The 13688-nt window shown below is 41.1% G+C and overlaps 1 protein-coding gene across 1 annotated transcript in view; it reads right to left on the bottom strand.

Moving 5' to 3' along the window:
* The window catches only part of LNX2 (ligand of numb-protein X 2), a 76762-nt gene that overhangs the window by 39813 nt on the left and 23261 nt on the right, over window positions 1-13688 (bottom strand). The window lies entirely within an intron of this gene.

Below are 13688 nucleotides of genomic sequence, written 5' to 3'. Positions count from 1 at the left end.
AAAAGCAGCAGCTGTCTATACTCATCTTCTGTAAATATTTACAGCCTCTAGTATGCGCCAAATGTTGAACAAGGAGACAGGAGAGGTAGAGAGAGGACAGTTAAGAAAACTCGTTTTTAAAATTCAATACAGTCGGGGCGCCTGGGTGGCTTAGTCGGTTAAGTGTCCGACTTTCGCTTAGGTCATGATCTCGCGGTTCGTGGGTTCGAGCCCCGCGTCGGGCTCTGTGCTGACTGCCAGCTCAGAGCCTGGAGCCTGTTTCAGTCTGTGACTCCCTCTCTCTCCGACCCTCCCCTGGTCACACTGTCTCTCTCTCTCCTAGAAATAAATAAAAACATTTAAAAAAAATTAAAAAAAATAAAATAAAATAAAATTCAACACAGTCTACGAAAGCCAGGTGCAGGATGCTCGTATGCGAATACAGAGAGGGATGAGTTACACGGCATCTAACTCAAGCTTGGCTTTATAGCCGGAAATACTTTCAAAATGGGGAAAACATGGACTAGTGACTTGGGACGGGGCATGTCAGCAGACAGAACTGGGCCAGAGCCTGTCCGCAGAGGGTCAGAGGCTTCGAGCACAGAGCACACTTGAGGGAGGATGGGGCGGATCAAAATATCTGAGGCATGCCCGCCGTACTCACAGCGGGGGTGGGGAGGTCCTAAAACGCGGGTGTCCCCACCACCCACAAGGACGAGAGGGCAGGACGCCAGGTTAATGGTCCCAACATCTGTTTCAATGACAAAGTTCTCCTCCTGTCGTGTTTATGTACTTTCTCTTTTGTTTATTTAGAGTATTTGGTAGAAAAATGACATTAACATTTTAACCAAGTGGACAAGAACTCCCATAAATTATGAATGGATGGGACAGGATTCAGAGGGGCTAGCTGACCTTCAATAAACTGGTTTTAAAAATTACTTAATAAGGGGCACCTGGGTGGCTTAGTCGGTTAAGCGTCCGACTTTCGCTTAGGTCATGATCTCGCGGTTCGTGGGTTCGAGTCCCCGCGTCGGGCTCTGTGCTGACTGCCAGCTCAGAGCCTGGAGCCTATTTCAGAGTCTGTGTCTCCCTCTCTCTCTGACCCTCCCCTGCTCACGCTGTCTCTCTCTCTCTCTCTGTCTCCTAGAAATAAATAAAAAAAAATATATATTAAAAAAAAAATTACTTAATAAAATAACAGCAGGGGCGGCCTGTGATCTAAACCCGTATCGGTACCAACATTAAGAGAGCAAGTGCTTCCTGTATTTTGTAACTCACCAGGCTGGTTTTTCACCCTCTGGGGATCATAACTTTTTAAACGTCAGCGCAGGCATGTGAGATTCAGGAGAGAAACATCATTTATGCCAGGCAGACAGAGTGGGTATCTTACTCTGGAATGTCCTGAGACTCTTATTCCTGACCCAACTGGCAAGAAACTTCACATCTCCTTAGCTCTTCTTCCTCTGTGATCGTGCTCACTCTCATTTTTCTCTTCCTCAAGAAAATATACTGCAATTCTAGCCTCCCACATAATGACTAAGAAAGCATTTCTCTTAAGACGATTATGTTTTAGCTATTTTCAAAAGCTCTAAATAACGTTTAGTTCTTTGATTATTTATCACACAATCTTTTTCATGTGGAAAAATAACATGTTCCCATTTAAGAACAGCATTCTCTCCACCCCCGAAATACTTCTGTTACCATGAAGCAAATATGAAGTGAAAAATGATCACGTGTGGATCGCTGACATGTGCACAGAAATACCGATTAAAAAACTGTGAGGCTGTATAGCGTAAGCAGTAAAGAGCACATACTCGGGCCAGTCTGGTCCGCGAGGGTTCAGATCTTCACTCTGCCACTTACTAGCTTTGTGACCTTCCTAAATGTCTCTGTGTCTGTTTCCTTCTCAGATGTAAAATGGGGGTAATAACAGTGCCTATTTCAAAGGGTTGACATAAAAGAATAAATGAGTGTATATGAGTATACAACAGAGCCTGGCACATAATGGATGCTATAAAAGTATTAGCTATTATTACTATCATTAAAGAAACAAAAGTTCAGACAGATTATATGATTTGCAAAAAGCTGAACAACTTATAATTACTTGGTAAGAAATATGGAAGATAAATCTGGCTCTTTCTTGCTTCAAAATAACCCAAAAGTAAATCAAGTAATTATAAGAAAGAAGAGAGGTATTTCATGGAAGCCTGAGTGTATGAATTTTTAAGGACAAAGGCAGCCTCATCTGGTCTTTCCAACCCCTGATCCCATCCCTCTACCCCCAGCCGGGGCAGATGATTTCATTCCTTCTTTGTGTGCAGGTCCACTCCACCACCTTATGGACTGCTTCTCACACTAACCTGTGAGGTCCTTAAGAGCTGGACCCCCCACGGGGGAACTCAGGAAATGCTCAGTGACTACATGGTGACACGTGCTTGCGCACTCTTGCTACATTCAAGGGGCCAGAAGCACATCGATGTTTATAGGAGGATATGTCCATGTTTATACAGAATTTTGATTTCGGATAGTCTATGAGCACAAGCTGAAATATTAAAATACAAGTTAAATAAATAATAGCCCTAAGTATTTTTCATAATACAAAGATAAAATGTAGTATAATGCATATCTTCACAAACTACATTATCTGTTGAGCTAATATTCCAGGCAAAGTAAAGAGATGGAAGCCACTAAGTTGGCTGGGAAAGTTACAACATGTTTTAAATAATATCTTGAAAAATAGCCAGTACAATGGAAAGGGAGCGAGAAGACAGTATTTTCTGCCGAACTCCAGTTACAAGGGACGAGCTCGCTCTTCCTGTTAACAAGGCAAGTATATCCTCGTACATCACAGATACTCTCGAAGGGCTATGGCTTTTCATAGTCAATCTGAAAACTCCAAAACTGTCTATTATTCAAATTGTTTCTCTTGAGGTTATTTTTAAGTCAGACTGAAGGAGTCCTCGGGGTCCCTGACCTAGGAGATCCAGCCCAGGGAAAGAGACGATGAGCTACAGATGGTGAGATGGGAAACCCCTAGGTTCCTTTGGCTCATCAATGCCAAGAAGCTCAGACTCCTTACATGTCCTTCTGGCAAACTCCTACTTAACTCTACTTGCTGTGTCGAATCCCATCGGCCTCCTTCCTTGTCTTGGGCATATCTCCCTTCCCGTATACCTTGCTGCTATTTACGCATACCTTCATTTCAGCAATTACAACATTTGCCTTCTTGCTTATCTGTCGTCTCGGCTCTTTGAGGGTAAAGATAGCATCTCCTTTATCTCTTGTATTCCCTGTTCTTGGCCCATATTATGCACTAAAAAAGATTTTGTTCTCAGGCTCGCTCATACTTGAGCCTGAAATGTTTAAGAGTCCTGAAACGTGTACTGTCACCATATAAATATCTAGGAGAAAACCTTGCACATTTATTCGCGGCACTGCAAAGCAGTCAACATATTGGACCCTGCTCTGTGACTACAAAGAATAAGAAATTACTTCCTTTCACCTTCAAAAGTTGGAGAATTTTAAGAAGTTATTTCCTTACTTGATGCTATCAACACAGGAAACTTTTCTCCTTGTGTATGTTATATACCAGCTTTGAAAGCCGCCTTCTTATACGGCAGTGGATGTCAGACTTTGACACCTAAGGAACCCTTCATCCACTCTGGACAAGTCTGGCGGTTTCTTAAAGAACAAATGTGCAGCTACTGTTCCGCTTATTCCAGAGAAATGAAAACTTATGTTCCCACGTAAACCTGTACAACTTTATTTGTGATGGCCCCCAACTAGAAACAACGCAGGCATCCTTCACCGGCTGGGTGGATAACCGTGGTGCCTCTGTATTACCGAACAATTCTCAGCAATAAAAAAAGAGAATGAATTATGATTGCTATACACAATCGGATGAATCTCCAAGGAATTATGCTAAAAACAGCTGGTCCCCAAAGGCTGCATACTACATCATTCCATTTAGGTAATACTCTTGAAATGACTACTGACCTGTTGAGATATTCATTGGTTAATAAAACAATAAACCCATTACATGCCGGGATTCTTATGAAAAATCACATCTCTTTTTCCAAAATGAAAAATACAGTGAGAAGAGAGGCAGTTGTTTTCCATCTTTGTCAAGCCTGGAGTCTCAAATCTGTTTCTGTTTTCAATCTGTTGTGAGATCACATGTATCCTCTGGAAACTCCATAGGATCCTCATCAGAGAATGACCGTGAAAAAGGCAGGCAATGTCTTAGTATCACTGGGGAAATAGCTCTGACCTTGTGGACCCACTGGAAGAGAGTAAGGACTCTTGGGTCACACTGTGAGAACAACAGGTACCGAGCACTGAAAGGTTCTAGCAGCCTTCTTTCATAAGAAGTACCAGTCAATAACCAACATGACTTTTAACAAAGACAAAAACTCAAAAAGGTAAATTGTTGGAAGGAGCCTGTACCAGAGGAGTCTTGTCTTTCCCGGAATAAAGTTCTTGCCCCAGAGCCTTTACGTATTAGAAGAAGCATGTCTGAATATTTATGAAATGCTTCGCATCCTATATGACAGCCTGACATAAATCCTATTCTTCAATGAACCAAAACGTATTTCCTATGGCATGTCACCAGAAAAGTGACCAAATAGCAATTTCCCACAACTCCACATATACGATTCTCTTATTTTTCTATATAAAACTGTGATTCAGCACACTTAGCTATTTGTCTATCCCTTACGGTATTTGAGAAACCATTTTAAAATTCTTAAGATGCAAAAAATAAAATATTCTTAAGATGTTACTTGTAGTCACATGTACTCTATTGAATAATCTAGAAAATTAATAAGGTAAGCAAAAAATGCTAGAAGCTACGAGACTTAGGCTCTAAGCTCTACGCCAGCTGGGTAACTAGGTCACAATGCAATTAATTCTTTCATTCACCAAATGTTTATCCAAAGTCTACTATGTGTTAATATATCATATATATTCTGAAGCCTTGACTTCCTTTGTATAAACTGTCAGCTTTGCCTAACTAACCTAACCATATGGAATGTTAACCACATCTAGACAGCTAAGTATCCAGATACACTTCTGCCAGTAACGACAGACCTCTGTGCAAAGACCTTTATTCCAGGAAAGACGAGGGCTCTTCCCACCAGCGCTCCTTATCAGCCCGCGGAGTTGGGGCAATGTCTAACATCCTAGTGTCACAAATTCCCAGGTCTTGCCCATACCTGAAAGACACAGGCTGGCTGGGGAGAGGGAGCTACCGTTTTTATTGGTTCGGTTTTACTGCAGAGTTTACCTGCTGGGTATCACTGAAATGCTTCTTTCTATTACATTCAGAGGCAAGCGTTGCAACTGTATTAAGTTAAATCATCTGTATTCTTCCAAAGGATGAAAACTTTCCAACATTTAACTTCTTGCACAGGAAATATAGAAAACACTTGTTTTCAAGCGATTGATACATTCATAACTTTAAGGTCTTTTCAAAAATGCCTCGTTTCAATGATTGTGCACCGCAATTCTGCCGCTAACTCTCAATTATCCAAGGGAGTGAAAAGCATCAGAAGAGTCCCTGGAGTTAGAGCTTGCAGAGTTTGAGGTCTGGGTTCAAAATTTGGCCCTGCCACTCACTCACTAGCAATGATGTGCACAGCACTGAAATGTCTATAAATCTCAGGTTCCTAGTGTGTAAAAGAGCAATGGTATCTTGCTTACTTACGACATAGGATTACTGGGAAGCTAAAAACATGACAACAGCCAGAAAGAAAAAGCAAGTATGACAGGGAAGGCAGAAGGGCAGCTTTTTAAGTGGAGTCATCAGGAAAAAGCTCACTGTGAAGGTGGCACTTCAGTTAAACCAAAAACAAGTAACTGGAAAGCCACGCAGGTATCTGGTCTATAAACGTCTGTTACAGATGAGTGCAATAGTAAATATAAAGGCCTGGGGGACAGAATGTGCCAGGCGTGTTCAGTGAGCAGTAAAGAGGCCAGCGTGGAAGAAACGAACAAAGCAGACGGAAGAAAACAGGTCAGAACGGTAACTGGGGCTAACTAAATCTCTCAGGGCTTATACAACTTTGGCTTTTACTCTAAGTACCTTAACAGGATCACTGTGGCTGCTGTACTGAGAATACAGCGAAGGGGCCAAAGGTAGAAGCAATTAGGAGCCCACTGAAATCGTCTAAGCAAGAGATGACTGTTGTAAGACCCAGGTGGACATGACTGAAATAATGAGAAGCGACTCAATTCTGGACGTATTCTGAAGACAGACCAGTATGATTTGCCAAAGTATAAAAAGAGCTCATGGGCTGATGGGGGCGGGGGGAGGGAGGTCAAAAACGATTCCAAGGTTTTTGGTCTGAACTGGAAAAAGAAAACATAACTGAGATGCAAGTCTGTAAGAGGGTAGCTTTAATGGCTATAACTCAAGTCTGAACATCTTAAGTTTGAAATGGCTATCAGATCACTAAGTAGAGGCTCCGACTAGGCAGTTAAACACACAAACCCGGTTCAAGGGGGAAGACTGAGCCGGTGATATAAATTTAGGAAGCATCAGTATATGGAAAGCCATTAGATAGGAAAAGATCACCAAAGGAGAGTGGATGAGTATAAGCATCAAAGAGGTTGGCAGACTGAGTCCTAGGACATTCCAATACTATGAAGTCTACGAGGTAAGAGGGGACTGAACTGAGGGGGAGTGGACACTGTGGTAGGAAGGAAATCAGGAAAGCATGGTGTGGAGAAACCAAATAAACAAAGCTCTCCAAGGAGGAGGGAAGAAATGACTGCGTCAAATCCTGCCGACAAGTAAAATAAGATTAGGACTGAGTAAGCCCTGGATTTAGCAACATGGAATTCACCAGTGACCTTGATACAGAGTTTTGGTGGAATGAGAGCAAACGCTTCCTGGAAAGGGTTCAAGAGAAAATTGGAAGAGAGGAATTAGAGCACAGACAGTTCTTTTGAGAAATTACGCCATATGGAAAAGGGGAGGGAAATCTTGAATTCTGGGAGAAATTGAAGACTATCAAAGGTGATAGCCACCTCCTCCTCCTGAACAAAACCTCCATATGTACAAGTTTATTACCATATCTGTATACATCCTTAATTCCTTTCTTCTGCAATAGACATTGTCCTTCCCCATCTGCAGGTGAACTTCCCCTCTAGCTGGGCTCAATTCCCATACCTTTGTCAATCTTTGTCATTTTTCTCATCTTCCACCTCTAACTCTCTCCCTTCCACATAAAGTTCATGTCTCAACAGTTTTAAAAATGAAAACAAAAGATTTGTCTACAATCATTACCACTTCCCCAAACCTTCATTTCACCTCCAATATTTCTGGAATATAAGACCATGAGTGCAATCTCCAGTTTTTTACACAAAGAGCTTCCACTCTCTGCCAGCCCACAGTCGGTTCTGTGGCCAGAAGTGTGTCCCGGTCAGATTTCACGATCAGTTCTCAGTTCCAGCATCTGCTTTACCTGTATTTAATTTACTAATTCCTCTCCTTGAAGCTCCTTGCTCCGTGGGCGTAAATCATACCAGTCTGTTCTGGGTCTCGTCCAACTTAACCACTCCTTTGTGAGTCTTCCAGTTATTTCCTTTAGGCAAATTCGAAGAAAGTGAAGTTGCCAGGCCCAGTGAAAAGGTTTCTGATCTACATAACTAAACTGTCCTCCAAGATGGTGAACAAAATTCTGACTCCTCCCAGCAATGCATAAGCGTGCTAACTTCTCTCAAACTGTTCTAATCCTGGCTAATTTTATTCTTTTTAATATTTATAAATCTGACCATTGAAAATACAAGTGTAACATCTCATTTTTCCTTTAATTTGCATCACTTTGACTGCAGCTAACTTCATATGATTATTATCCTTACTTGTGAGCGTCTCTATATCTCTAGCCCCATTTTTTTTCTATTTAATTTTAGGGTCTTTCTTGATGTGAATTTAATATGTTAAGATAAAAGCTCTTTATCAGATCATAATTTCTTTTCCCAGGCATCTGAGGGCCTGTGTGTCCAATAACATAAAGAAGCTGGTCATTTTCATGCAGACGAACACATTCGGTTTTCTCTTTAAACATTCTTCCACGACACTCCCTTTCATTATAGTTTATTGTCAAGTTGGTTTCCGTATAACACTCAGTCCAGTGCTCATCCCCACAAGTGCTCTCCTCTGTGCCCATCTCCCCTTTTCCCTTCTCCCCCACACCCATCAACCCTCAGTTTGTTCTCAGTATTTAAGAGTCTCTCATGGTTTGATTCCCTCTCTCTCCTTAACAATTTCCCCCTTCCCCTCCCCCATGGTCCTCTGTTAAGTTTCTCCTGTTCCACATATGAGTGAAAACATATGGTATCTGTCCTCTGTCTGACGTATTTCACTTAGCATAACACCCTCAGTTCCATCCACAATGCTACTCCACTCCCTCTTACGTAACACGATGAGATAAAGATGTACCTCTATTTTGTTTATATAGTCTTTAATAAAATGGTTATCGTTTGTTCTGTACACAATCTGAGGACAGATCTACCTTTATTTTTCTCCCAAGCTATTAAATAATTGTCTCAGTTCCTGTATACCTGACTCATGCTTATGTTTAAAAACCATGTCATTATTTCCCTTTAAATGATCCTATCACTGCCCTTCCTAATGGCCCTTCCAGCCTCCTAGGACCCTATAACCAGAACCAGAGAACCCGGTTTCTCCCACTCTCTGCCTCATTTTCCAGCCCCCCGTCACCAAGTTCCCACTGACTCCCCCTCCAGGACATGTTCTGGAGGATGTCCTCTATCCTCCGTCCCCACCGCCACTCCCAGATTAGGCCGCAGTTACTTGCTGCCCCCGTTTTTTTAGGAATCCCTCAACAGGGTTCGCAGCCCTGTTCCCCCTCAACTGTCTGCCGTTGACAGCACCAGCGTCCCCAGAGCGGTGATCGTATTTGCTTCATGTTCTTCTGCAGGCTCTAACTGCTCCTGCAAAGCGAAAGCCCAAGTCTTCAACCTGGTACTTAAACCTTCCACGTCTGCCTTCTTCCGTTTCATTTCCTGACATGATTCTCCACATTCCACCCTCTGGCTACACCAAGCCTTCCGACTCCCTGACCTCAGCAGGCTCTTCTCTGCACTTGGAATGCCCTCTCCTCCCTTGCTGGCCTGCAGAACTCCTGTCTACTCAATGGCCAATTCAAGTGAACCCTCTGCTACACAGCCCTTTCTCATCCACCCGACCAAAATCACTCATCCTGTCCCTTACGCCAGCATTTTATTGTGATCTGCTCCTCACGGCTGTGGTGAGCGGCCTACCCCACTGGACATCCCTTAAAGGCCAGGTACGTGTCTTACATCATTCTTAAGCCCAGCATCTTGTAACATACCTGACAGCACGTGGTGAGTAACAATCTCAAGACTGAAAGACAGAGAATGAATGAACAAGCGAGGCCTCTGCCCTCAGCCGCCCCACCAAATCTGGGATCCGTCCCTCGCGTTTCCATTCCTCCCGGCTCTGCGCTCAACCAGGTCCCTGTTACTCCCGTAATCGTACCTCCCGTCTCTCATTTCACCTCCCCTCACAAACGGTGACTTCGTAATAAACAACTATGATTCTATCATTTCCCCCCAGAAAAAAAAATCTGTTTCTAGAAGAAAGGCCTGGTATCTTAACAGGATACGTCGGACTCTTATTCCCACTGCTAAGCCTCCAAACCGTATGTCCCAGCCAGAAGCTGCTGCAGACCACTCACAGAACACGTACTTCACGCTACTATGTGTCCAGGGGCCGCTGGCTGGTCTCTCTTCTCTGATAATAGCTTCGTCTCCCTTACCTGCCCCTCGTCCCCTCCTCTCTCCTTCTGCACCCCCATCCCACTCCCCCTACTCTTCCCACCGATTTCCTAAGCCTCTTCCCTGTAACATTACACACTTCCTTATCTTAAATAGAAAGCACTAGCCATTGATTTTTACCTAATGTTTCATGAATCCACGTATCCTCGATTCTTCCACAAAGAGCTCTACAACGGTGTCGGCTTGGTGTTCTTCTGATACCTCCCTAAATGTTTGTCACCTGTGACTTCTCTCTCACTCACATACCCACACTCGCAGCTTGTGGCTGCTAATCTGCTCTAGGCCGGGCATTCACGTACCCCAACTTACGAGGAACCATTTGTTAAAAGGAGCCAGGCTTGGTGAGGCTTGGAAAAAAAAAAAATCAAAGGCACATGGCTTCAGTGACACCAACTGGACACGAATGTTTTTCACATCTTGAATTTCACCATTCAGGGCGCCTTTCTAAAGAATGAGAGAACTTGGTGGAGTAAAGGGGTTCTTCTGGAATCTAAACGTTAATATTGGTCAGGATGCTAGCCCATCTCAAGAGTGACAGGGCTCAGGTCAGTTACCAGTGCTGCCAACGTAAAAACACAGCTGTATTTGTTTACTCAAGAATGGCTGGCCCCAGTGAAACAAATCACTCTATCCAACGTGTAAGTAGGTCGTTCATAAACCCAAATGCCAACCTTTTAAGGTATCATAAGAAACTTTAAGTGTCCAACAGATCAGGCATAAGGGATCAGATTTCTACTTGTTCGGTCAGCGTCTCACTCTGGATTTTATATGTATGTATATATATACCTTTATATATATTATCTGGATTACATAAATATGTATATCCCTTTGGTGATGTTTCCCATGATAGCATCGCCATGTGTCTTCTCAATGTACTTCTGTAACATTCTACACTTTACAGATATACAGGTTAGTTGTACTTGTAAATTTTACCGAGATTTACCATTTTCAGATACAATCTGGGGAGAGGAATTACAGGGAGATGAAAAAAATCAAATCATACTGCAGAATAGGGTTACTTCTGGAAATTTTTTTTGGTAGGACATCTATTCTTAAATATGAGATGTAGATTCCTGCTCAATTTCTCACAGATGGACAGTTTTTGAACTTGTCCTTAAATATTGTGCTTTTTTGCCCTCTAGCTACAGATAAACATGATGAAAAGCTTTTGAAAGGTGGTAATAATTACTATTAGATATTTCAGTGGTTTTATTATTCATATTGAGACAGTTAGAGACAATCTAAGAAACAAGAGATTTCACAATTTTTTTATCATTAACTTTTTTTTAATGTTTATTTATTTTTGAGACAGACAGACAGACAGACAGACCAGGGAAGGAGGAGAGAGAGAGGGAGACACAGAATCCGAAGCAGGCTCCAGGCTCCGAGCTGTCAGCACCGAGCTCAACATGGGGCTCGAACCCACCAACCGTGAGACCATGACCTGAGTTGAAGTCGGATGCTTAACCAACTGAGCCACCCAGGCACCCCGAGTTTTCGCAATTCTTAATGGTTCCTATATCCTAGCCCTAAATAACACCCCCACAAAAATCTAATGGTTTTGTTGAAAAAAAACTTAAAACTTTAGAATCACACACACACATACACACACTACAATTTGACAGTCATTTTCTACTCCAACATTTTATATTGTTGCTTCTTTCTTCAAATTTATTAAGAGAGCAGAGGTAGAATTTTTTACTTTTAAAAATATGAGTTGCTTAGCAGGCCAATATGGGAATCTACCCTGTTTCTAGAAGTGATTTGATTTAATCTGAATTAATCTATAAACTATTTTATACACACATACATAAATCCTAACACTTTCAGAAAAGAAAACCGTAAATTTGGACGGATATGCAGCACAAACTAATACAAAATAAATTAAGCAGAACAATATTTTTGCACAATTATGGAGCTGAGCCATGTATCTTTTCCCTTGATGTGCTACATATATTCAGAGTCCATCATAACACCTTAGAAATGTTTCTTCGCTTTTATGAATGCCTGTGGTGTTTTGACCAGTAGGAAACCTAGTTTAGGAAACATGAAAAATATCCATATTTCCTAGGGTTTTTACTTAATACAGAAATTTAAAAATTATACTTCCCTTTAAAATTTTTTAAATGAATTCACATAACAAGTAAGCAATTGTAAGGTAGTTACCAAGCACTTTATATTTATAGCACTTCTTGTTATTAAACACATCAACATATGGTATAAACAGCTCAGTACCATATGCTTATTACTTCTTCTGGATGCTTTGTCCTTCTAGCTATATGTTTGCAGTAGCTGGAGAAGTACAATAATACACTTGAAAAGCACTGTGTTATGTACATGGGGGAGTGAAATGTACGATATACGAAATATTTAATCATATAACAACTTTTCGTCTCAGTATAATTACATTAAAGATACATATATTGTTTTTAAAATAGATGAAATGTTATTAACTACTCAAATGTAAATAGCAAATATTAGCTGTGGCGTGCTAATTAATAACTGAAAAGGGCAATAGGTGAATCAATTTCATACCATATATTCACAAATGCCCCAGACTTCTAATCTCAAACTTCAAAGTTAAGGGAAGAATGAAAAAACTATAAGTGATCTTACTGAGTATATTAACTTCTGATAGAAAAGGAATTAATATAAGTTAATTATTGATTTTAAAAGTATTTTCCCTCACACACTATCAGCTTCTAACTACCTAATCTGCTCAGGCAACTATCTTTTTTGGGGAGTGGGTGCGGGAGAGACTAAATACGATTATCATTTAAAAATATTTTTACTTAAAAAAGTTTAAGCCATACATTACACTAATTTACATCAGTTAATTATAAATCATTGTCAAACTGGTCAAGTAAAAAAAAAGTAGCTACTTTAGACTTAACATATTTATTCTTTAACTTAGAACACAATAATCCAGAATGTTAAAAGCAGTAATGGGGACCATGAGTGACTACTTTCTAAAGTTTTCTAAAATGGCCATGTATAACTTATAAAAATCAAGTTCATCTGTTTATTAAAGAAGCAAGGCATACTCTTCACATTAAGACAATAGTGTGTGAAATTGATAAATGAAGAGAAAGAAAGAAAATAAAAGTGTACCCAGGGACGAGGCATGTGAGGGCCGGTGTCCCAGCCTCCTGGCAAATTTGCAGGTTTCCTACAATTCAGTGGTGGGACAACGACATGGGTGGAGTATAAAGACCTTCAGGACCTCTCAGCATTATTATTTCTGTCCAGATGCTAAAGATAAATGTCTAGGTTAAACTTCCTTGAAAGTGGAAGATTTTAGTAACATATCCTTATGAGGCATTAAGAGGGGGGCTAGTTACACCAGGAAGATTCCAGAGCTGGGGCGACTGGGAGACTGTCAGTTAGGCATCTGACTCTTGATTTCAGGTCAGGTCAAGACCCCAGGGGCATGGGACTGAGCCCCACAGTAGGCTTTGTGCTGAGTGTGGAGCCTGCTTGGGGTCCTCTCTCCCTCTCCCTCCCTCCCTCCCTCCCTCTCTCCCTCTCCCTCTCTCCCCCCTCCTCTCCCTCTCACACATGCTTTCTCTCTCATTCTCTCAAATATATATGTGTGTGAATATATATATTATTCATATAATATTTATAAATATATTCATATATAATTTATTATATATAAATATGTTTATATAACTTATTTGTTATAGAATTAATATAATATTTAATTGATAATTATATATTAATTTATACATTACATATAAATATATATTATATATTTTTATATATATATAACAAAAGGATTCCAGAAAGGAGGTCAAATAAAACAGCAACTTCCTGTTACAGGAAATTCCTATCTCCATAAATGCGCTCACTCAGAGACTACCACCCCAACGAAGCCAGGCACG

Source organism: Hyaena hyaena, unplaced genomic scaffold (genome assembly GCF_003009895.1).
Source record: "Hyaena hyaena isolate Hyena2069 unplaced genomic scaffold, ASM300989v1 scaffold_11, whole genome shotgun sequence".
Lineage (NCBI taxonomy): Eukaryota > Metazoa > Chordata > Mammalia > Carnivora > Hyaenidae > Hyaena > Hyaena hyaena.
This window is presented reverse-complemented; position numbering and strand designations above follow the sequence as displayed.